Source organism: Onthophagus taurus, chromosome 6, assembly GCF_036711975.1.
Source record: "Onthophagus taurus isolate NC chromosome 6, IU_Otau_3.0, whole genome shotgun sequence".
Classification (NCBI taxonomy): Eukaryota; Metazoa; Arthropoda; class Insecta; order Coleoptera; family Scarabaeidae; genus Onthophagus; species Onthophagus taurus.
The window spans coordinates 1,585,861-1,610,332 of record NC_091971.1 but is presented as its reverse complement, the minus strand read 5'-3'; the positions used below and the strand labels follow the sequence as shown (position 1 = coordinate 1,610,332).

General features: G+C 36.3%; 1 protein-coding gene and 1 long non-coding RNA gene across 5 annotated transcripts in view; both read right to left on the bottom strand.

The window, feature by feature from the left end:
* Nucleotides 1-24,472, bottom strand: part of LOC111424956 (mind bomb 1) — a 275,668-nt gene that overhangs the window by 135,822 nt on the left and 115,374 nt on the right. The gene's annotated exons all lie outside the window — the stretch shown is intronic.
* On the bottom strand, nt 12,748-15,184 carry LOC111424957 (uncharacterized). 4 transcript variants are annotated; one of them, XR_002707664.2, is made up of 3 exons: nt 14,001-14,201; nt 13,114-13,462; nt 12,748-12,944 (listed from the first exon to the last, which is right to left on the bottom strand). It is a non-coding gene; the product is annotated as an uncharacterized lncRNA (long non-coding RNA). The 4 variants fall into 4 exon arrangements; XR_002707665.2 differs by having other exon boundaries at nt 14,053-14,201; XR_011640540.1 differs by having other exon boundaries at nt 13,114-13,259; nt 13,324-14,195.

The window sequence follows — 24,472 nt, the reverse complement described above, 5'->3', positions numbered from 1 at the left end:
TATCGGCAGAGGAAAACCCGGTTTTAGATAGAGAAAGATTCAAGCTTTCAAGTGGTGCATTTAGTTTTTCGCTATCCCTAATTATAAGGAAGATATCAGTTAAGAAAGTAGGTAGGAAATTACGGGTAAAAGTTTGTTGCTGGGAGGTTTGTTGCTATCGTCGCACGGGTCGAAAATTAATGTAAAAATGCGGTCGATTAATATCATATCAATCCGAAACTGATTGTTACATTGCTGTGGCTCGGCTTTAATTAAAGTAAGATACGAATGAAAAGAGTAATTTACTTCTTCAAAGTGTACGAACTGTATTTTTAGTACTACATAAAACTGTGAGATATTTTTTGGCAATTACATTTTTGTTTGTACATAAAAAAGATTCACTCACTAATTATTCATCAATTCAATCAACATTTTTACACTTGTCTTTTAAAACAGACGAACCCAACGCGAAAAACAATTTTGCAGATATTCATTATCGAGAAAAACGATATGCGTTCATTCGACTGGTAGCTTTTCAGTGCTTTGCACGAGGTATCGGGTTTTAAAAGCACTCCGCGTTGGTAACAGCTCTCGAATGGTAACAAGCGCCTTTCGACCTACATATTCATTACCTTTTGTCGGGTGTATTAAGTTCGATGGGCGCCGATCAATCACCGAGTTCTCTCTCCCGTTTGCCAAACCCCGATCGGTCGGTTCGTGATTTACGCATTGAGACCGGCCGATTTTGACGTACGCCACTGGCGCCGCTCGGTGATTATGATTTACTGTGCGACGATCGCACGTACTCACCGTTCAATTAAGCGCGACGTTTGCAAATTTAATTGTCACGCCACCAGATAGGACAAGTTCTCGTTGACCATCAATGTTGGAGAGTTTTTCTAACTGTCACTTTAACAATTTAACGCTGTATTCTAAATATAAATAGAGAGCAACATTTCGGTTGCTTTATTTACAAATAGAAAGATGGCTCGAAAACATCTGATTGTGTTTGTTATGCTGCAAGTGTTTTATTTATAGAATAGCGACGTTGCCGAAAAATATAAACGCTCACCTTAAAATAACTCAACGGAACGAGCGTATTGCCAAATTACCGATTATGTCCACCTTCGTATTCGCCTTAATAATAAATTACTTACTATATTTACGGATGAACTTGGAATTCAGACTTACCTGAAACAAAGAAATAAATCATTAAGTAATGAGCCGAATTAATTGTAAACCATAGATAACATCATTCATTTTCAGGATTATATCATCTAAATTATTAGTCGAAGAGATAAGGGATACATTACTATTAGACAATCTGTTGTAATTCAATGGTCTATGAATATCTAATAATCATAATCGATCGACCTAAATACCTATACCTTTTGCCGCAACACAATATGTATGCAACTAAAATAGATATTATATGTATATATACTTATTATTATTAATATGGTCACTCTAAGTTGAAAACGTTATAAAACATTTAATCTAATGCCATTTTACAACCTTCTTCAGAAACAAGTTCCAAGTGACGAAGTCTCATCTCAGTTTCTAGTTCTACGTCTTCTAATGCTAATTCTAGTTTTAGTTGCTATTCAGTGGTATAGCTGTCTTGAGATTTGCACGGCTAATTAACTGTTAATTAATGAGTAGTGTTAATTAATGATTTGCAAAAGCCGGAATGTTTCTAATTCTAAGTTTAATGTTAGTTCTAGTGACAATGGTAAGTAGCGCTAGTTAGCACTAGAATCAATGAACTAAAACTATAATTCAGCGCTGGATAGTTGTATATTTTTTTTGAACTAATAGTAGAACAAACACTAAACCTAGAACTAGAATCATTTGGGTTTAACCGTCTTGAGAGACGTTTAGCTAAACGCGAATGTTTCTAGATCTAGGTCTTGTGTTAGTTCTAGTGATAGTGCTAGTGCAAAACTAGAACTAACACTAGACCTAGATCTAGAAACATTCGGGTTTAACTAAACGTCTCTCAAGACGACTAAACCCGAATGATTCTAGTTCTAGGAGTTGTGTTAGTTCTAGTGATAGTGCTAGTGTAAAACTAGAAATAACACTAGACAGAGAACTAGAAACATTCGGATTTAGCCGCACGTCTCTCAAGACGGCTAAACCCGAATGATTCTAGTTCTAGGTTTAGTGTTAGTTCTAGTTTTACACTTGCACTGTCACTAGAACTAACATTAGACCTAGAACTAGAAACATTTGGGTTTAGCCTTACGTCTCATAAGACGGCTAAACCCGCATGTTTCTAGTTCTAGGTCTAGTGTTAGTTCTAGTTTTACACTAGCACTGTTACTATGTAGAACTAAGACTATACCTAAAACTAGAATCATTTGGGTTTAGCCGCACGTCTCTAAAGACGGCTAAACCCGAATGATTTTAGTTCTAGATATAGCGTTAGTTCTAGTTTTACATTAGCACTGTTAATATGTAGAACTAACACTATACCTAGAACTAGAATCATTTGGGTTTAGCCGCACGTCTCTAAAGACGGCTAAACCCGAATGATTCTAGTTCTAGGTATAGTGTTAGTTCTAGTTTTACACTTGCACTGTCACTAGAACTAACATTAGACCTAGAACTAGAAACATTCGGGTTGAGAGACGTGCGGCTAAATCCGAATGTTTCTATTTCTAGGTCAAATGTTAGTTCTAGTGACAGTGATAGGTAGCGCTAGTTAGCATAAAATATCATTATGTTGCATATTTTCAATGAACTAAAACTAGAACTAACACTAGACCTAGAACTAGAAAGTTTCGGGTTTAGCACGGCTAAACCCTAATCTTCCTAGTTCTAGGTCTAGTGTTAGTTCTAGTTTTAACTATCATTCAGCACTAGATAGTTGTATATTTTGATTGAACCAATAGTAGAACAAACACTAAATCTAGAACTAGAATCATTCGGGTTTAACCGTCTTGAGAGACGTTTGGCTAAACCCGAATGTTTTTAGATCTAGGTCTAATGTTAGTTCTAGTTTTGCACTAGCACTATCACTAGAACTAAACATTCGGGTTTAGCCGAACGTCTCTCAAGACAGCTAACCCGAATGATTCTAGTTCTAGGTTAGTGACTGTGCTAGATAGGGCTAATTAGCACGAGATATTACTATGTTGCATCTATTTTTTATTGAACTAAAACTAGAACTAACATTAGACCTAAAAATTCGGGTTTATCCGTCTTGGAAGACATACGGCTAAATTCGAATGTTTCTAGTTCTAGGTTTAATGTTAGTCCTAATGCCAATGCTAAGTAGCGCTAGTTAGCACTAGATATCATTATGTTGCATATTTTCAATGAACTAAAACTAGAACTAATAGTAGACCTAAAACCAGAAAAATTCCGAATCTTTCTAGTTCTAGGTCTAGTGTTAGTTCTAGTTTTAACTATCATTCAGCGCTAGATAGTTGTATATTTTGATTGAACCAATAGTAGAACAAACACTAAACCTAGAACTAGAATCATTCGGGTTTAACCGTCTTGAGAGACGTTTGGCTAAACTCGAATGTTTCTAGATCTAGGTCTAGTGTTAGTTCTAGTTTGGACTAGCACTATCACTAGAACTAATACAAGACCTAGAACTAGAATCATTCGGGTTTAGCCGTTCTAGTTTTAGTTGAATTAATGCTGGGCGTAAAAGCCTTTGTACTTATGTAAAAATATAATTTGTGCGTTGAAAATATATTCGGTGTAAATTAATATTACGTTTACATTTTAAAATGGTATATAAAATAGCAATTTATATCCGGTCGGCATACTCAAAATATACATTCACACGCTGTTTGCTAACCAGCTATATGTTTCGAGTTAATTCGTTGTAGATTGTCAATTTATTGAACTTCTCCCAATGTTGTTTTTAATTAAAACTTTCCCCGACGCAAACACCCACGATCGAAATCGTCCCACACACGCGGCCAAACGAGAAACACTCAATTCAACATTTATCCAACGTACGATCCACTTCAATTATCGATTCCGGCGACGCCACGGGCATAACGCCATTCGATCTGGTCGTTCCCCAAAACAACTTCCCCGTATCCCAATTATTCCATTTCCCAACATCCTTCTCTCGTCGGAAACGTTCGCCAAGATTGGCAATTTAAAAGTTTCGGCTTTTTTCGCCCGCCAGTCCTTTTGTCCGTTAATTACCCGATTGTTTATGCTAATTAAGCAAGCGGCAGACATTTCTTTTTTTGTTTGCTTCCCAAGACGAAGGGGCTGTTTGTTTCCTTTTGAGGATTTAAAAAGTTACGGGTCATGTATTTCTTTTGAATTACATTAAGCAATTAGAGGAACTTTCTTTTTGTATACAAAGTCAGCTTCCTTTGATGAAATAATTTGTGGTTTTCTTTTAAGAAGCGAATTTTTTATTAAATTTAAAAATTAATCCTATAACAAGATAAACGATCAATTTATAATAAAGAATCATATTTTATTTTCAGACATCCCACTCAACACATGTTACCAGAAAACATTCCAAACCTTACAGATGTTGTAGACCCTTCGAAAACACAATTTCACTTCTCCCAAGTGTTCTGACACCCGCCGAAGAGGTTATTACAAATAAATTTCTACGACGCTCTCACTTTTCAGGCGTGGAACCGCTCGCTGTAGGGCTCGCGTTATAACTAAGGGTATTAAAAATGTCTGGTTTTCGTGCTTCCATTCTATTCACTCGGTTGAAACGACGTCGGGTTTTGCGGAAAGCTCAAAAAAAGAGACGTTTCGATAAATCGTGGAATGTGGAAAGCGGTCATTTCTTTCGGTGGGGAAGCGTTAAATCCTTCGTTGGCGACAAAATGAAATTTCCAGAGAGCACCGCGGCCACCGGACTTTTCGAGTATTGTTCCATTATGGCGGTGTGCCCGTTGCGGAAGCGCCATAAAGCATGTAACAACTGGTTTAAATGTATTTTATCGATCTCCACAGCACCGAGTAGTATGGAAAGAGAGAGAGGGAGGGAGGTTTTGGGGTTTGTCGAGCGTGTGGAGGACGTGACCAAGACTAAAAGTCGCTTTTGGATTTTCTACTTTATGTTAAAAGTTTCGGTACATTTTTGGAACGTGACTAAAGTCTTAGTGTTCTATACACTAAAAATTCATTACATACATTTCGTTTCAGTTTAGAATTTATACAGTATCATTCCGATTAAAAATCGGATTAGAGCCAATTTTAGTGATTTTTGGAGGAAAGTTTAGTGTTAGTTGTTCAGAGCTAGGTTGTAGTATTATTTAGAATAAAATTGAAAGTTTTATACTTATCGAATTAAACGAAAATATCCTCCTTTTTTTCACTCGAAACTCAACAAAACTTATAACTTGATGTATTCAATAAAACGACGAAATTCACGCTCTTTTCAAGACTTTTAATCGACTGACTGACTGACACGATACAGGTATTTTTACAAATATACAGGTTTTTGACAAGACGCACGCGTAACATGAATACAAAGACAACACACAAAAGAACGAAATTATGAACGAAAAGGAAAATTCGAATTGAAAACTAAAACTAAGTAATAAAAATTATAAGAATTCAAACAAGTATATTTGTATTAAACTAACACTAGACCTACAACTAAACACGTTTTGGGTTTAGCCGATTACATATTTTTATTGAACTAAAACTAGAGCTATTAGTAGAACTAACACAAGACCTAGAACTAGAAACATTCGGGTTTAGCCTCACGTCTCTCAAGATGGCTAAACCCAAATGATTCTAGTTCTAGGTCTACTGTTAGTTCTAGTTTTACACTAGCACTACCACTAGAACTAACACAAGACCTAGAACTAGAATCATTCGAGTTTAGCCGTCTTGAGAGATGTGAGGCTAAACCCAAATGATTCTAGTTCTAGGTCTACTGTTAGTTCTAGTTTTACACTAGCACTACCACTAGAACTAACACAAGACCTAGAACTAGAATCATTCGAGTTTAGCCGTCTTGAGAGATGTGAGGCTAAACCCAAATGATTCTAGTTCTAGGTCTACTGTTAGTTCTAGTTTTACACTAGCACTACCACTAGAACTAACACAAGACCTAGAACTAGAACCATTCGGGTTTAGCCGTCTTGAGAGACGTGAGGCTAAACCTGAATGTTTCTAGTTTTAGGTCTAGTGTTAGTTCTAGTGACTGTGCTAGGTAGCATGAGATATTACTATGTTGCATATTTTTATTGAACTAAAACTAGAACTAACACAATACCTAGAACTAGAATCATTCGGGTTTAGCCGTCTTGAGAGACGTGAGGCTAAACCTGAATGTTTCTACTTCTAGGTCTAGTGTTAGTTCTAGTTTTACACTGGCACTATCACTAGAACTAACATAAGACCTAGAACTAGAATCATTCGGGTGTAGCCGTCTTGAGAGACTTTCGGCTAAACCAGATTGATTCCAGTTCTAGTTCCACAGTTAGTTCTAGTTTTACACTAGCACTATCACTAGAACTAACACAAGACCTACAACTAGAACCATTCGGGTTTAGCCGTCTTGAGAGACGTGAGGCTAAACCTGAATGTTTCTAGTTTTAGGTCTAGTGTTAGTTCTAGTGACTGTGCTAGGTAGCATGAGATATTACTATGTTGCATATTTTTATTGAACTAAAACTAGAACTAACACAATACCTAGAACTAGAATCATTCGGGTTTAGCCGTCTTGAGAGACGTGAGGCTAAACCTGAATGTTTCTACTTCTAGGTCTAGTGTTAGTTCTAGTTTTACACTGGCACTATCACTAGAACTAACATAAGACCTAGAACTAGAATCATTCGGGTGTAGCCGTCTTGAAAGACTTTCGGCTAAACCCGATTGATTCCAGTTCTAGTTCCACAGTTAGTTCTAGTTTTACACTAGCACTATCACTAGAACTAACACAAGACCTACAACTAGAACCATTCGGGTTTAGCCGTCTTGAGAGACGTGAGGCTAAACCTGAATGTTTCTAGTTTTAGGTCTAGTGTTAGTTCTAGTGACTGTGCTAGGTAGCGCTAGTTAGCATGAGATATTACTATGTTGCATGTTTTAATTGAACTAAAACTAGAACTAACACAAGACCTAGAACTAGAATCATTCGGGTTTAGCCGTCTTGAGAGATGTGAGGCTAAACCTGAATGTTTCTACTTCTAGGTCTAGTGTTAGTTCTAGTTTTACACTGGCACTATCACTAGAACTAACACAAGACCTAGAACTAGAATCATTCGGGTGTAGCCGTCTTGAGAGACTTTCGGCTAAACCCGATTGATTCCAGTTCTAGTTCCATTGTTAGTTCTAGTTTTACACTAGCACTATCACTAGAACTAACACAAGACCTAGAACTAGAATCATTCGAGTTTAGCCGTCTTGAGAGATGTGAGGCTAAACCCAAATGATTCTAGTTCTAGGTCTACTGTTAGTTCTAGTTTTACACTAGCACTACCACTAGAACTAACACAAGACCTAGAACTAGAGCCATTCGGGTTGACTGTGCTAGGTAGCGCTAGTTAGCATGAGATATTACTATGTTGCATATTTTTATTGAACTAAAACTAGAACTAACTCAAGACTCAGAACTAGAATCATTCGGGTTTAGCCGTCTTGAGAGACGTTCGGCTAAACCTGAATGTTTCTACTTCTAGGTCTAGTGTAAGTTTTAGTGATAGTAGATAAATTTATGTAACATTATATTTCCCAATTTTTATTGGTTATATTGATGTAAATGTCTTTATGTAATATATAGACAGTTTGAATTTATCAATAAGATCTTGTTAATGCGTTAGAATTCAACAATCTAAATTCAGAACAATCTATTCCGTGTGGATGTGCATATGCATAATACATTTCATATGAACGCATCTGTATTCCGTTCATTTCGAGTGAAATACTGAACCATTAAATACAATGTCAACATGCCTGACATATTACCACGCTCCAATAATCAATGCGGTATGCCAAAATACAATAAAAAATCACGGATTGTAAGGAAAACGATGAAATATTTCTTCATTCTTAAAAGAGAAACGTTTCGATAAACAAGTTATTTACCAGTCAATAAATGTAATTTCTCAAGAAGACTTACTTTTGCGTTTCAACGCTTACCTAAGAGCTTTTGGTGAAGCACATTTAGACATAAATGGGCGTGTATTTCCCGTTGGCGGTCGATCGTGATTTATTGCTGTGCAACTTTTTGACGGCGATCGAACGATTTATCGTTGCATTTATGAGAGCGGCATTCAGAGTGACCTTCTGTAGGGGGGTTCGGTCGTGAAGTATAGTACCCTCGACGGCCCTAGAATAAACGTCAAGTGGGCGCGACCGTTGGATTTGTGAAACATTCATGTCGATCCGTGTCCCATGTACATTTTTCGGCCTCTAAACGTTCAAGTTTCGACATAAATCTGTCTACGACCCAATCGAGATTTATATTTGATCGAAAAAAAACAAATTGTCATTTTATACCGGCTCCTCCGCCAAAAAGAAATAAAAATTCTTAGTAAAAATAAAATTATAAAAGTTTAAAGTATAAAGTTAAACCATTCTTTGGAGTTACTCGGTGGAAAAATTTCACGCAATAACGTGACCATAACGAAATCTGAATACTTTGTGAATTCATCTGAAGACCGAAGTGGCCTCATGGCGCGGCGCCGCCGTAAATAATGCGAATCGCGCGCATTCCGCCCCTTTCACAATCCGAAAGCTGTCTAGGAACTTTGGAGAAGCCGCCCTTCTTCGCCACACAAACTTTTACGAATAATCTCACCCCCGAAACCAGACCACACTTTACCGCTGACCTGTTCCGATGAAAAAGATCGCCGCATTCACTTAAAGAGACCAAAAAGATTCGGTTTGTAAAATATTATATATTTTGTGTTTTTATGTAACGTAAAAAGTACAAAATTCTCTACTTGGTGGTTATTTTTGGGTCTCCCTAATGAAAAGCTCTCGACGAAAAGACAAAGTGGACGCGAGAACCGAAGAGAAAAAGATCAAAAGGTGACCTTCGGGGCACCTGTTCTTTTCGGGCTACCCTTTCTTTGGGGGCACCATCGCATCTTCATATTAAGGGCACGTCAAAGGGATCGGAAGCAGGGATCGAGGATGCGTGAAAGAGGGCATACCATAGACTAGCTAAAGCGAAAATTGCGAATTCTTCGTTGACATAAGCAATAGGTGAATTCTAATCTTTTTTGCTCATAATAAATTTTTTGTTTAAAAGGGCGTTGGAATTTGGTATAATCCGTAATGAAGTAGTTGAACAGGAGGGATCTTTTAGATCCATTCAGGTCAAATCCGATTTTCAAAGGAGGTGACAAACCTTTCGACGTAAGAGCTTTTCGCCCTCGACGGGAACTTTTCAGGGTGATAAATTCCCGGCAATATTTCTCGCGGGATTTCGTCGTCGGCGTCTTATTAACTGTAGGAACCTTCCAGATTAACGATATTATTCCGGAAACGGGAACGGGTTAAGCGTCCCCCTTCAGCCTCCGGCGCAAAACAGTAATTTATTTTACACGCTATTCAGATATTCAAATTAAGCGCTCGCGAAAATGCGCCGACTTATTCGGATTCGTCCTCGAGGAAAAAAGCTATAAAATATATTTTTGTGTTTTCCAAATGTTTTATTTAATTTTAATTAAATAGAGTTTATGTTGACTTTTTCTAAGCGAACGCAGTTGAACATAGTCGTTGAAAACGACGCAGTGAACAGTTTCAAAAGAAAAGGGTCTAATTAAAAACAGTGCGAACCACGTTAGGGCGTAAGTTTGTAATGAAAAGCCGCTTTGGTCCATTCAATCTATCGGAGCAAATTGGTAAATTGTACGTCGCCGCTTTAAACCCAGCCGGGACGGCATAGTTCAACACAGTTCTAATTGCGTTGCCCAGATAAGAGAAGGCTTCCGGCGTTGCTGCTGCTGCTGGTGCTGCTGCCGCGTTCAGGCCGGTCAATATCTGCAGGATAAAAGTGCCAGCGAAGTTCGGCTCAACACAGATCCCCGAAATTGATGTGGCACGAAGTCAAAAAAGAGGAAAGGAAAAGGCCGCGCGCCGCCAGCGAACTCTTAACAAGTTCCGAAGTAGGTGATTTATAATTTTCTCAATATACGAACTCATATATCATGAAGAAACTTTTCGAAGTGTATTGAAACGTCCCGTTTTATCGCGTCGTCGTCGGCGTCGTCGGCGGCGGACCGTCGCGACGCCTTCGAATATAATTTAATCTCTCGACATGCACTACAACAGCTTATATTGATGTATAAAGTAATGAAACTGGTAAGTAAACTTCTATACAAATTTTCATATAAATTTATCGTTAAAACATGATTAAATTAAATAATTCAAACCCGCCAATTGTTCAAAATCGTCCCAAAATGTCGAAACCACCAATTCATATGAAAATTTTTCCAGTACTTGTAATTTAAATTTGTTCAAAAAGGGTTATTCACCATAAAATTAAATTGGAAAATTATGTGCTGCGAACAAACCATGCAATATAATTTTATTACAGAATACTTTGTGGATTTTAATTAATAATAAGTAGCTAGAATTTTAACCCTAGAAAGCTAAACTATCGTAAAAATTACGAGTTCAATAAAGATACACAACAATTTGGCGCTGAGTAACAAATAAAACTAGAACTAACACTAGACTTAGAACTAGAAAGTCTTAAGAGACGAACGGCTAAACCCGAATGTTTGTAGTTCTAGTGTTAGTTCTTTGGACTTTAAAGATGTCCAAAAGTATCCAAAAGCTTTCTAATGGTCTCTATAATTATCAAATAATAATTCAAAAATTCCTGGAAACCGTGTTTATTGAAATTAAGAAATAAAACTTATTTTAAATTGAAGCTTGAAGCTTTCTGTTTAAATCGATGTATAACAATCGATGGGTTGAATTAAAAAAATATTGAGAAAAAGAGTATTGAGTTAAAACTAACATTTTCGTATAACCTAAAAGTGTCAAAAAAGATGCTAATTTAAAAATTCCTGGAAGCCGTATTTATTGAAGTTAAGGAATGAAATTTATTTTAAATTGAAGCTCAAAGTTTTCTCTTTAAAATGATGTATAATAATTGTTGGGTTGGATTGGAAAAATATAGAGAAAAAAAATTTTGAAACAAAACTTACATTTTCGAATAACCTAAAAATGTTAAAAATATGCTAATTTAAAAACTCCTGTAAGCCGTATTTATTGAAATTAAGGAATGAAACTTATTTTAAATTAAAGCTCAAAGCTTTCTCTTTAAAATGATGTATAATAATTGTTGGGTTGGATTGGAAAAATATAGAGAAAAAAAAAGTTGAAATAAAACTTACATTTTCGTATAACCTAAGAGTGTCAAAAAAGATACTATTTTAAAAATTCCTGGAAGCCGTATTTATTGAAGTTAAGGAATGAAACTTATTTTAAATTGAAGCTCAAAGTTTTCTCTTTAAAATAATGTATAATAATTGTTGGGTTGGATTGGAAAAATATAGAGAAAAAAAATTTTGAAACAAAACTTACATTTTCGAATAACCTAAAAATGTTAAAAATATGCTAATTTAAAAATTCCTGTAAGCCGTATTTATTGAAATTAAGGAATGAAACTTATTTTAAATTAAACCTCAAAGCTTTCTCTTTAAAATGATGTATAATAATTGTTGGGTTGGATTGGAAAAATATTAAGAAAAACAAACATTTAAAAGAGTCAAAAAAGATGCTAATTTAAAAATTCTTAGTAACCATGTTTATTGAAATTAAGGAATGAGACTTATTTTAAATTTAAGCTCAATGTTTTCTTTTTAAAATGATCTGTAATAATCACACCTAATAACCATTTATCAAAGTAATACCTTCTTGAACAACAAAATTCAACAGCACCACTTTTCACTAAACTTCTAACCTCACATCTGGATGAATAAGTTTAAAGTGTACCTAAAAATCCTACAGTGCGGATTGCGACGTTTTTTATACAGATTATTTCTTGTATACACTTGTATAGTAGAAAGTACAGACAGCTCTAAATGCGCCGAATAGATAACTACAGTTTAAAATGAGTGTTTAAAATTACTTTCTAGTTCTAGTATTAGTTCTAGTTTTAGTTCAATAACATACAATCTAGCACTATTTAGTGCTTACTAGCGCTACTCAACACTGTTACTAGAACTAACACTCTATCTAGAACTAAATCATTCGACTTTAGCCGTTCGCAAGACTAAACGGTGGCCTCTGTGCGAATTGTATGGAATTCTGAACATTGTACTTGTGAATGCATATTTACATCACTAATGTTGTGAAAAATCGAAACTGGTTTCAAGAAGAAAATTTGCCATGCAAGTTTCGGTGCCAAACAGGGTCCATAACCTTCTTCAAAACCTACCACAAAGAATTGATTGATGAATTATGATATATTTTGACTAATTGTATTCATTAATGTCAAAATTTGTATCTAGAAGTATTTTTTATTAAATGTTTTTTCTAGTCGTAAATTTTACGATAGTTTAGCTTTCTAAAAGTTTGCTTTTGAGTTTGTTGCAATTTTTTTTATGATTTTGTCTGTATCTCGGTTAGTAGCCTTTTTTTCAAAGAGACCACTCTATAGTAATTGATGATACACCTTGACAGAATGTTGTTGTAGTGCACTGAGGGTTGCTCTGAGAACTGCTCGTTTAGGAAAGGAGATGAATTAAAGGTGGTCACTTTATAGTTCTTTTCTCCAATTGACTTGAGAAACGACTCCCAATTTTACTATATTGGAAGCTTTATGCTTGAACTATTGAAAAATAGAAATAAAAGAAACGTACTGTAGAGCTTTATTATGAGCTAAATTATATACAAAAGTGAGTTATTAAATATAAATGTATAAAATATAACATACAGCTTGTATTAATTTTTGTAATAATTTATTAATTATTTTCAAATTAATATGGAATAAATTAATGACGATCTCCACTTCAGTTGTATCTTTGTCAATAAAGTAAACCCCTCTAAAACAGAATTCCTGGTATTTGAATCAGTAAAATTCTCAACTTAATAAGAAAGCAACTCATTTTAATAAGCTTATTCAAATGATGTAATATAAAATTTAAAAGATTAATCATTTCTATGATACATCATTATACTATTATTTAACGTAAACATTAAATAATGACTTACTTTGCGGATTTGTTGATCCACCAAAATAGGTTAATTTATCATTCACGCCTGATCTTCCATTATATCTGTCAAGCTACCTCGGTCGGAAGCCGTTTTAAAGTTATGCTATAGTCGCTTTTGACGTGCCTTTTCCCAACGTTATAAATCTAACGAAATTATTAGGCAATATATTTCCTCGTTTTAATATAAAAATAGGGCAAGAAATATTACGGAGGAGAGTAGGTGGGGGGTAGGTACAGACCCGAAAGCCCTCGAGGTTATCGCCAAGACCTTGTTCTTGGGAGTGTACCTGCACGTGACACGGCCGAGCTTTCTGCACGGCACCTCCTTTCCTCGATGTAAATGTGACCTAAAAATAGATGGCCTTACCGGTTGGTTCTCGGGGTCCAGAAAGTTTGCATATATAGAACGATTTCGTTTGAAAAAGCTTTGGGGTCGAGATATTGTCCGCCTATATCGAAACCGTTACTGTTACCTTTCGCTCTTATCTCTTTCAAACGGGGGAGGTTTTAGAAATGAATAGTTTTTCAGTCCTAGGTTGAGATTTTTTTAAAGCTCGATTAGAATATAAATATGAAGGAGGACGTGGTGGGATAAACTCGGTAGAATAAATAACGGATAAATCAAAATCAACAGAAGGGATGGTTTTCGACGAGGATGAGAATGTAATACATTTTTAGCAGGATGGTATCCGTTTTCGAATAGAAATAAAGTCCTTGGATAAAAAAATAAATAATGCATGGAAACGAATAAATAAACAAATAAAAGTTAAAAAAGTAAGTAAATTAAGAAATGAATAAAATTTCGAGTCAGGTCCGTAACAGTTGAAATTACCAAGTTCAATATTTACATTGGGAGAGAAGCCCATTCATAAAATCTTTACATACCGGCTAAATATTCACTAACTCACTACATAATCACTAAGACAATTTCAATTACCCAATTTCCTCTACGTTTACAAAATATATTTTACCGGAGGGGATTATTCACTGACTTATCACCACAGGTAAAAGATACTTGGTGGAGACGCCGGCAAAAAGCGGCGTTCGTTGACAGGCCCAAAAGGCCGAATGGTTTATGGTGCGACGAGAATTGCAATGATTCGATTGGGCTGGGTAAGAGTGTGTGTGTTAGTCTGTATGAGTTCGGGGCCGAGACGCCGCGGCGTCGGCGCCGCCGCCACCGGGATACCCGAGGGCCCCTTCGTTTCGTGTAGGGCAGTAGTGAATTGGGTTGCATCGGCACAAGGTGTTCCCGAAGGGTGTCCCGGGGTTAATGTGCAGGAATGCGGTGCTGCTGGTGGGTGTGACCGGCAGCCCAGTCGGTGCGCGCATGCCAGTCCGGTCCTGAAGGCGGCGTCCCACCGGCGTCACGATGCTGCGACGCTCAGTTGAGATCCGGATAGCGTCACGACGCCACGGACGCATCCGTAAATCGACACATCAGGTCCATATACTCTTATTATAGTGACCATCCGGAAAGTAAAACTCTCATTGTTTCATCTTCGAAACGTGCAAAGAGGAAAAAAAAACTTTTAAAGAGTAGTGTTTGGAGGAATTCAAGAAATTTCTTTTATAGTGTAAATAAATGATTTTATTACTCCTTCTTCTACTGCAAAGATGTTTTTATAATATGGTGAATTTGGTTTTGGATCATAATCTTCTGTCAATGTGCAGCTTTAGCTGGTTGAATCCGGGTCAAATTTTCAGTTCTGTATTTGGTCCCCTTCAACCAGCTGTGGTTGACATTGCGAACGTCGAAGAATTTAAAATTTACAAGAAAGGTGTTGATCGTTGGAAACCCGAGACCATCACAACAGGTACTGAAAACGCCGCTGGAATGCCGTGGGAGTCGCGACGCCGGCATCTATATGTGTCCCAAACGTGAGTGCGAGCATAGTCGAGACCTTCTATGTATCAACGGTTAAAATTAGACGCGAACAGAGCAGACGGGCCCGACACGCCGAGATATTCATGTTACACTGAAACTATTTACATGTCCGCGGCTGCGGTAGCAGCTACCAAGGCGGTATAGTGTTCCCTCCTAACCTTATTTAACATCCTCCTCAACTCCCAATACTCAATTTGATTATTTCAATAATCATAATGCATTTCAGTTACATAACCTAAATATAGTTAAGTTTTCATGAATCGTAATACTTTCTAGAAAGTCTTGGAACACGGCCGAATCGTTGTATACAATGAAAACCCGACACTTGAGGAAATATTGAAATGAAAATATTTACGGAAATACTATCCCAAAGTTTCTTGGACGCACACCCAAAAATGCAACGCAGTTCAAAACATAACCACAAATAAGGTTATTTTTATCAATTACAAAACTAATTGTATTTTTCCAAAACTCACATGATTTAAAAGTTACGATAAGGCGGTCATAAATTATTAGTTCATCTTCCGGTTGGCTAATACAACTTTATACCGTGGTTCGCGTGTTTCGAGTAACCCAATTTTAAAGGGACCTAAACCACGCCATGTACCGCTACGAAAAATGTACCCATTATAATTCAACCATAGTATGACGTCAACAAAATATTTTTAAGCCCTTTAATATCAAAATTTATTTTAAAATAAGGTAAGTAAATAATTACTAATTAATATTAATTAACTTCAATTAAATTAAGTTTATAATAAACACAGTTCTATAAGATTTATTCTAACTCTACCTCGTTATTTGTTGTTGGTAAAATGTAGTTGGTATTTACATTGTTTCAAATCATGAATTTTGTAAAATGTACGTCCGCATATATGAATTAAATATTTATACCAATTGTAAATTTTGTTTGTCAAATAGTAATTAACCCGGAACAGGTATTCGATTTATATGTAACCTGAATGTGTAGCATTAATTCTACTAATTTTTTTATTTCAAATTAAACCCGAAAGATTATACGGAATGTTTAATTAACTTGAATTTTATTACAAATCATGAAATGATTAAAATAATAATAAATCACTTTTTTATTAACAACTACCGAATATCTCGACGTTTTTATTATAATTTAAATCATTAAGGTGGAGATTTTTCATAATTAATTTCCTTTCTTTTTCATACATAAATGCGTGTAAAGGTCATATCAAGCAAACATCAGATTACTATGTCACGACTTTATAATTAAGAGCGATTATTCGTGTTATAGTAAATTTAGTAGCATAAACCTAATTTTTTTTTGCCTTTTCCCTCATAAAAAAATTTGATCTTAAGATTTTGATTCACCTATTCGTTTTGAATTAATTAATTATATCAGAACGTTGTTATCATTTCTCTTTGTCAACTTATTTATAAAAATTTAAGCACAGCAAAAGTCAAGATGAGACATCATCCATTCACACTGGATGTTGTACCCAACAACAAGATATTACAATACTCCTTTGAATACTGAGATCATTCAGTAAAATAGTTATTGGGACCAATCTCTAACATTTCCATACTGAAACCAAGAACCTATCTACTAGAATTACCTACAGGACACTGAAATTATCTACTAAATTTTATTGTGTTAAAAAACATTCTAATTATAAACTGTACCTAGGTTCTTGATACAGGAAGTAGGATAATTAATCAAAAGATCAACAACTTCACCTGATAAAGTCGAGATGCCACAATATGATGACCAGAGTTTCAGGTTGAAATAAACTGAACCTCGGCCGCATCTTTCTAATTAAGAAGATTCTTTATAGCTTTCTCTACTATCGCAATGACTTCTTGCTAATTTTTACTGAAACGAAGAACCTATCTACTAGAATTACTTACAGGACACTGAAATTATCTACTAGATTTTATTGTGTTAAAAAACATTCTAATTATAAACTGTACCTAGGTTCTTGATACAGGAAGTAGGATAATTAATCAAAAGATCAACAACTTCACCTGATAAAGTCGAGATGCCACAATATGATGACCAGAGCTTCAGGTTGAAATAAACTGAACCTCGGCCGCATCTTTCTAATTAAGAAGACTCTTTATAGCTTTCTCTACTATCGCAATGACTTCTTGCTAATTTTTACTGAAACCAAGAACTTATCTACTAGAATTACCTACAGGACACTGAAATTATCTACTAGATTTTATTGTTTTAAAAAACATTCTAATTATAAACTGTACCTAGGTTCTTGATACAGGAAGTAAGATAATTAATCAAAAGATCAACAACTTCACCTGATAAAGTCGAGATGCCACAATATGATGACCAGAGTTTTAGGTTGAAATAAACTGAACCTCGGCCGCGTCTTTCTAATTAAGAAGATTCTTTATAGCTTTCTCTACTATCGCAATGACTTCTTGCTAATTTTTACTGAAACCAAGAACCTATCTACTAGAATTACCTACAGGACACTGAAATTATCTACTAGATTTTATTGTGTTAAAAAACATTCTAATTATAAACTGTACCTAGGTTCTTAATACAGGAAGTAGGATAATTAATCAAGATCAACAACTTCACCTGATAACGTCGAGATGCCACAATATGATGACCAGAGCTTCAGGTTGAAATAAACTGAACCTCGGCCGCATCTTTCTAATTAAGAAGACTCTTTATAGCTTTCTCTACTATCGCAATGACTTCTTGCTAATTTTTACTGAAACCAAGAACCTATCTACTAGAATTACCTACAGGACACTGAAATTATCTACTAGATTTTATTGTTTTAAAAAACATTCTAATTATAAACTGTACCTAGGTTCTTGATACAGGAAGTAGGATAATTAATCAAAAGATCAACAACTTCACCTGATAAGGTCGAGATGCCACAATATGATGATCAGAGTTTCAGGTTGATATAAACTAAACCTCGGCCGCATCTTTCTAATTAAGAAGACTCTTCTCTACTATCGCATAGACTTATTGCTAATTTTTCTTGCAGCGACCTTCACGCAGCCACGATTACATTATGTTTATAAGACTTTTGGTTGCTGCTCGATCTGGTCACTTCTTGCGCATCTAACGTAGATGGTTATGTAAGATTATGTAAGATTGAGGAGAAAAGTTTAAAAACATTGGTTCCTTTTTGACTTGACTTGGCTTCTGTTGATTTATTTTGCTTTATTTTCGGTATATCTATGAAAGCTGTGTTTCTGAAACTAAATTTTTATAAAATATCACTTAAACCATAATTATTTTCCACAACAAATTTAACGTCCTCCTGATAACTTTTAATACATCTTGGTGATATGAGTTCTGAAACTGTCACGTCAGAAATTTATATCAAAGGGGAGAATCTCTGAAATACGTCAACCGTCCCCCTTACATACTGTGTCACTAATAATTTCCGAAACATGTTACAGCCAAAATCAATATTTCAGGAGCAAGTTTTGCACGTCTTAGGGTGTAGTTTAGCACGCGACCATTCGGGGCGTCCCGTGATTGCTAGAAACTATGTTATGAATCGTTAAATAAATATTATGGATTTTTATTATTTTTAATTTAAGAAATTACGCATTTACAAACTATTTCATTTTTATTGAATGTGATGAAAATAAAATTAAAATGCTTATCCTACCGGAAAATGCATTCTGAATCGAATCCCAATTGTAATTCTATTTTAAAAATATTCCACGTCTGCCCATTGATTAGGTTCGCTTTTACAATGCATATGTAACGAGCGTTGATGAATTCGTCAGATAAATTATTTATTTTACCAGTAAGTAAGCTTTTTGTATCCAATATAACTTTTTTTTCGTATATTTTACAATATCACTTCAATTAATAATATATCGATTGTAATTGTAATACGCGTATTAAGCAGTTTGAGAACTACTGTAATTATCAGGCGAAACTAACAAAATTAGAAAGTTCATTTCCATGTCAAACTTCTCTAATGCACATAGTCTCATTTCAAATAGGTGTAATCGTATAAGCGAGTTCTACACAAAGTAGAACTTTGCGAATATCGATGGAACTAATTATCAAAATATCAATGCGATATGTAACTCGTAAAATTTAATTGAACTAAAACTAGAAAATTTCGGGTTGATGATGCACGACTTCAGCTCTCAAGCCATCTAAACCCGAATGATTCTAGTTCTGGTTCTAGAGCTAGTTCTAATGATAATGATCTAGATATATCATATATATTGTGAAATTTAGTATGAATTAGTATTGTTATTGTAGTAGATAACAAAATTTGCCTTATATAATCGTTTTTGTTAATAATTTTCCTCATCAACCCACCAAATCTCCTTAATTGCGTATTTAGTAACGTTTATATCTCTTCGTCCTAACTTTCCAAGACACTTTCCGAGATGAAGCTGGGGGGTATTGTGAAACGTGGCATTTCCGGGTGTGGGATGGCAAAACGGGGTTTTCGCCCGGAGTTTTCCCGACGCCATTACGCGGCCGTAACGACTTCCCTACGGTTCCTAATTTGTCCTTGAAAGACGTTTGTATCAAGAATCATAGGACCTCCCGCCGTTCTTAGTCTGCGCTATCTCCCGGTCCATTGTTTTATTGAAGCAGTTTTCCGTATTTACGCGTTCAACTTAATTAAAGTTTCTCCTCGTTTTCCTTTAAAAGTACTCTTGTACTAATCACTGCATTAAGCCTCTTATAATTTTACAAGCATCTTCGGGCTATACGAAGAGAAGAAACGGGGAGAGGGTTAAAGAAGGAAGCTCGGTGTTCGTTTTGCTCGAAGAGAAAATTTATTATTTAATGGCCTGTAAAGACGTTCGGAAAGTGTTTTGGGTGTTAGCGAACGAAGTTTAACCCAGACTTCATTATATCCTGTCGATAATATCCTGTGGTAGGTTAAAGGTGGATTGTTAAAAGTTTTTCCTCCTTAAAAATTTGTTTCGGCTCTTGCGGTTCGCTGTCTAAATTTGCTTTAACAGTTTAAAACTTGATAAAGTTTAATTAAAATAATTTAAAACTTCATTTTTTCACATGTATTGAAGTCATTCTTTCAATAATACATTTAGCTGGACTTTTTTTTTTGATTTGGAAGCGTGAAAAGAACATAATCCGAAAACATGGATGAAACTCGTCTCGTTTGGCGACGCGACGTCGCAAATATCCATCCTCAGTCGGTCGAAAAACATCGGGGGCCACCAAAGAGTTTTGCGGAAATGTAATTGAAAAGTTTTCCTCGGCGCTCCCCTTAGTTCTGTTCCATTACTTAAGCTTCATGGGCGAATTTTAAAAGAGCGTCCGGCGCCTTTGTTCAAAACTTTCTTTCTTTCCATCGATCTTTTTTTACCTCATCCGAACAACCAACACTAGAAATCTTTTCAAAAAAAAAAAAGCACTGTATTAATCAATTTCACATTAAAATCGTTGAAATAAAATAAAGTAGTAGGTATTAATCACATCTACGAGGACTTGAAGGGGTGGTAAACCGCGGATTTACAACACTCGCGTTTAGTATTCAGACGCGAGTTCTTATCGTCTAAAGAAGGGATCACCTGGTGCCCCACCAAGCTTCGTAAAGGCGTCTCTCGGTTTTCCTGTTTCATAATCGTTCTAACTAACTTCCTCATTGCAACAGCATGTCACGTACAACGCTTATACTAACGAGCACGTAATCAGACCTGTATTGCGCATTATGAACAATGCAGAAGATCCAAACATAATCTATATTGAATTTCTAATGGGGTTACTTGTAAAAATATCTTTATAATTAATTTAAATATTAAAAAAAAAGAAGTAAAAGTATTTCAAGTGATTCTAAGTGTTTTCCAGTGTTGAATTTGAGCAAAAATGTTTCTGCAAAATTGTTGCTACCAGCGTTTCTGCCAAAATGTTTCGCTACTTTGTTATAAGAAAGATTTAGTATTCTATTGGTAGAATTCAAACTTATGCTGATGGTATCTAGTCATCTAATAGATGTATCTAGTCTTTTATTAGCAGTATCTAGTCGCCTGCAAGTAATATCCAGACTTTTGCCAGCAGAATCTAGCCTTCTGTCAGCAGTCTCTAATCTTATACCAGCTGCATCTAGTCTTCAATTAGTAGTGGACAGCCTTCTATGATATCTTCAATCCAACACCTTTCAACTGTTTGCATAACTCTCGCTTATTAAGCTGGGAGAATTTGAGATTGATATCATCAATATTTCCCGAATATTTCCCATAAACCCAAATATTTCTAGTTCTAAGTCTAGTGTTAGTTCTAGTTTTAGTGCAATAAAAATATGCAACATAGTGATCTTATGCTAACTAACGCTACCTACCGCTGTCGTTTGTAAAATGGATAAGATGAGAGATGTTAATCTATAAGTACGAAGGCTTTCACGGCCGGTGTGAATTAAACTAAGATTAGAACTAAAGACAAGGGGACTACAGACAAGGGGAATGCCACCGTTGTTATGGACAGGAAAGAATACGACGACAAAATGATGAACTTACTGGACCCAGCCACCTACAGGAAGATCAAGAAGGACCCCACAGATAAAATCGTTAGAAAAATGAAGGAACTGATAAAATCCACAGGAATTCCAGCAGAACAGCAGAAAGGTTTGTTTGTGCAGGCGCCGGTACCACCAAGAATCTACGGACTACCGAAGATTCACAAACCAGACGTCCCCCTTCGCCCTATCGTCAGCGCCATCAACTCCCCAACATACCAGCTGGCTAAACATCTTGCAAAGATTCTGTCCCCCTTTACAGGTAACACGGAATCGTATGTCAGGGATTCTACACATTTTGTGGAATCGGTAAAAGGTGTAAAGCTGGATGCTGGGGATATGTTGGTAAGTTTCGATGTGGAATCCCTTTTTACTAGGGTACCAGTTAAGGATGCTGTAGAGGGTCTTCGCCGAAAACTCATTCCGGAGGGTTTACCAGGATACGTGCCAGATCTGGTGGAGTATTGCTTATCGTCGACGTATTTCAGCTGGAAAGGAGAATTTTACGAGCAGTTCGAAGGGGCAGCCATGGGATCTCCACTATCGCCAGTTATAGCTAATTTCTACATGGAATTATTCGAAGAGGACGCTTTGAAGAAGAGACCAAAACTATGGCTCCGATATGTGGATGACACGTTTGTGATATGGCAACATGGTCAAAAACGGCTCCAAGAGTTCTTGGATCACTTGAACTGTCAACATCCTATGATTAAGTTCACCATGGAAACAGAAACTGCCAAAAAACTACCTTTCCTAGATGTGTTGGTCACCAGGACGACAAATGGAGATATAGAACTTGGTGTATACCGAAAGAAGACCAATACCAACAGGTATTTACAAGCATGTTCACATCATCATCCCCAACAGAAGAGGTCCGTGATCCGTACATTATTTCAGCGAGCAGCGAGACTATGTGAAGGAGAGAACTTGAAGAAGGAGCAACACTTTCTACGAGGCGTGCTGCAGAAGAATGGATACACTTCGAGGGACATCAACCAGGCCATCAAGCAGCGAAAACAGAAAGAGGACACGGTAAGTACAAAACCACTTGGATTTATCTGTCTTCCCTATGTTTCAAGTGTAACGGAACGAATTGCTAGGCACCTCAAGAAGAACGACATCGTAGTGCGGTACGGCACGGTCAGCAAAATTAGCCAAGGACAAACTAACTCCATTAAAAGGAGCGGGAGTCTATCGACTATCGTGTAGTTGTGGGAAGTTTTATGTTGGCCAAACTGGGTGCAACGTCGAGTGCCGCATCAAGGAGCATGAGAGGGATGTAAGGCTGAAGAAGATCCAGCAGTCGGCGGTTGCGGAACATTGCCATGCAGAGGGGCACCGAATAAACTTCGAACAAACAAAGGTGCTGGGTAGGGACAACAGATACTACCAAAGACTGACAAGAGCAGCCATAGAGATTCACCGACATAAAAATAACGTCAACAGAGAGGATGGCTGGGAGCTTAACAGAACATGGAAGATGGTGGTGAACACGAAGACCTTTTCCCGCCTCACACCGGACGCGACGCAATTAGTTATTAATTAGTTTGTAATTAGCGTTAACTGATTATTAATTAGTTTTTCCGAGTTATATATAGTTACCGATTTTTTGATCTCGTCACTTCGAACCAGTTTCTGAAGAAGGTTGCAACATGGCATCCGAAACGTCAAACCTTTTATTAAAAGACGCACGGCAAAACCCGAAAGTTTCTAGTTTTAGTTCTAATCTTAGTTTAGATGTTAATCTATTTGTAGAGTCTAGTTAGACTTAAATTCTATATAAAATAAAAGACAAACTTTTAATTTTATACTAACATTTAAAAAACGACACTGGTCCGAAATTCTAGGTTCATCTATTTTTTCTATTGTAGAATTTCTTGGTGTATCTAAGTGTCTAAATGGTATTTTAGATCTTTCGGTATTCTGAATTTTTTCTAAGATAAGTTACACCTTTATAACGCGATCCAATTAAAGATTTGTAATAAATGATTGAAATGAAATGTGATCAGTAAAAAAAGTTTTTCATGGAAGAACCGATAATAACAGCACATTAATTATTTTTGGCTACATCGTATAATTTGTAACATCATGAATATTCAGCGTTGTTAATTCGCGTCCGACGATCCGCGTCAAAAGCTCCATCTTCGCCACGCCGACGAGATATCGGTTGAAAATTTGCTTCGTTTTCTTTTTCTGTCCCCTTCGAGACCAACCGCCGCCTTCATAATGAATATTAATTAGGGTTTTATTATGTAGACTGCCGGACGTTCGCAAAAGAAAATGGAATTCATCATCCATCGTGGGACACGGAAAATGGACGATGGAGGAAGAGGAAGCGGATGAGACAATCCGTCCTTATTGTGCCAAACTGCGTCTAAAACTTTGAATGGATAGCCTTCCATTAACTACTTTTGCCCTTCACGTTCGACGTGCGCTCGTCTGTTTGGGGGCGGCGTTTTTTTTTTTTCTCTGGAGTGGATATCGAAAGAAACAAAAATTGCAAAATACACAAACCGTCATGGGCGACAGCTGGAACGGACGATGAATTATCGCCCCTTAATGGTTTGTATCAACAGGATGCTTTTAAACGGGTCACAATGGGACAAAGGTTATTTTTTTTATCCACCCAAGTGATATTTTTTCTTTACCGGTTCTTTTTTATGACAGTTAACCCAATTTCTCAATTTCTATTATATTTATATCAATTACAGTGAAATTATTAATTTGTACTACGTTTACGGTTAAATATAATTTATGACAAACGCCATAATGGGACAAATGTTGGCACCAAATGCCGTTTTCCGCGGTATTAGTACGAGTTTCGTCGCTCTAAAGCCGTTAACCACGTTTTTGAAAATTGGCTGCATACATTACAGCCGCAATAATAACTGCCTGCCGCTGGCACGAAGGCTAATTTATCGTTAATTTCGTTATTGGACTAATTATTGATGTGCGTCCGCGGTTTGTGCATTGACCGCGGCCGTTCGAAATTTTACAAG